The 2064-nt window shown below is 48.8% G+C and overlaps 1 pseudogene; it reads left to right on the top strand.

Annotated features, from left to right (window-relative positions):
• Window positions 1–433: 433 nt before the first annotated feature.
• On the top strand, window positions 434–575 carry LOC125549678 (small nucleolar RNA Z247; annotated as a pseudogene).
• The last annotated feature ends 1489 nt before the right edge of the window (window positions 576–2064 follow it).

Consider the following 2064-nt stretch of genomic DNA (forward strand, 5'->3'; position numbering starts at 1 on the left):
CACAGAAAAGCTTTCCCACACCAACTTCATCCTCTGGTGCACCCAAATCACACCCCAGATCAGAGGAGCGGGAATTTTCGGATATGTTGATGGAACGAACCCGGAGCCGGCCAAACAAGTCGTCACCAAGGACAAAGATGGGAAGGAGGAGACCATCCCAAATCCCCTTCATGTCGTCTGGATCCGAGAGGATTAACAGGTACTTGGCTATCTGTTGAACAATCTCACCAAAGAAGTTCTAGTGCAGGTTACCTCCATCGTCCATGCACATGAACTCTGGGCAGCCTTGGCAAGCATGTTCTCGTCCCAGTCGCTGTCGAGGGTCAACAACATCTGCATCGCACTAGCGAATGCACAGAAGGGCACGCAGTCCGTGGCAACCTACTTCGCGCACATGCGCTCCCTGGCGGACGAGCTTGCTGCAACAGGCAAACCTCTTCAAGATGACAGCGAGCTGATCTCCTACATCCTTGCTGGATTGGATATGGAGTATCAGTCGCTTATCTCTGCCCTCGACACCCGCACACAGTCGGTCACCCTGGATGAGCTCTTCGCCCAGATGAGTAACTTCAACCAGAGAGTCGCCCTCTTCCAGGGAAACAACTCCGGCGGTGGGTTTAAGTCGTCTGCTAACGCCGCTTCACGTGGCCGCGGTGACGTCGGCGGCTCCTCACGCTACCGAGGGCCGCCGCGCAAGGCGAAGGCGACCAGCGGCGGAAACAACGGCGCCCCCAACTCCGGCGGCAACAACAACGGCGCACGACCCTCCTACACCAACCCTAAGGGCCGCCGCAACAACTCCAGCAAGTCTCATCCAGATGTTGTCCGCTGCCAGATTTATGGCAAGCTTGGACACTTGGCGAGGGACTGCTGGTACCGCTTCCAGGAGGACAGCGACTCATCTGGTGATGAGAAGGTCGCTGGAGGAGCGAATGCCTCGTACAGAGTCGACACAAACTGGTACGTCGACAGTGGTGCTACCAACCACATCACCGGCGAGCTGGAAAAGGTGACCATGAGGGAGAAGTACCGCGGCCCCGACCAAATCCATGCGGCTAATGGAGAAGGTATGGGAATCCGTCACATTGGTCATTCAGTTATTAAATCTCCTCACAAAAAATTTCATCTTAGAAAAATCTTGCATGTCCCTAGAGCATCAATGAATCTTCTATCCGTTCATCGCATTGCCATTGATAATCATGTGTTTCTCGAATTTCACCCATTTTTCTTTTTGATCAAGGATCATTCCACGAAGAAAATCCTGTATCGAGGTAGATGCGTTCCAGGACTTTATCCGTTGATCCTGGAGATTAGGATATTCAATAAGCAAGCATATGGTGTCACCAAATTATTTTCAACTTGGTGGCACGATCGACTAGGGCATGCATCATTTTCTTTAATAGAACGAGTGCTTAGGAAAAATAAGCTTCCATATGTTGGGGAGCGTAGTCTTGAAACAATTTGTGATTCTTGTCACAAGGCCAAGAGCCATCAGTTACCATATCCGATTTCTTCTAGTATTTCTACCAAACCACTACAACTCATATTTTCTGATGTGTGGGGTCCTGCGCCCTCTTCTGTTGGTAGACATACTTATTATGTGAGTTTCATAGATGATTACAGCAAATACACATGGATCTATCTCCTAAAGAAAAGAGTCGATGTCTTTCAAGTCTTAAAAAAAATTCAAGCACTCGTTGAATGAAAATTTGACAGCAAAATCATCGTTGTCCAGTCTGATTGGGGAGGGGAGTACGAGAAATTAAACTCCTTTTTCCAAACTCTCGGTGTGTCTCATCATGTGTCGTGTCCACATGCCCATCAGCAAAATGGGTCTGCTGAATGCAAACACAGACACATTGTAGAAGTCGATCTCACTTTGCTTGCGTGAGCATCCATGCCCCTCAAATTTTGGGACGAGGCATTGCTCATGGCAGTGCATCTCATAAACGTCTTTCCTAGTCGTGTTATAAATAACAAAACTCCCACCGAAAGGCTTCTTCATATAAAACCAGATTATACCTCTCTCCGCATCTTTGGGTGTGCATGTTGGCCTAATCTTAG

This window comes from Triticum urartu, chromosome 3A, assembly GCF_056163025.1.
Source record: "Triticum urartu cultivar PI428250 chromosome 3A, HENAU_Tu73, whole genome shotgun sequence".
In the NCBI taxonomy this organism is placed as follows: domain Eukaryota; kingdom Viridiplantae; phylum Streptophyta; class Magnoliopsida; order Poales; family Poaceae; genus Triticum; species Triticum urartu.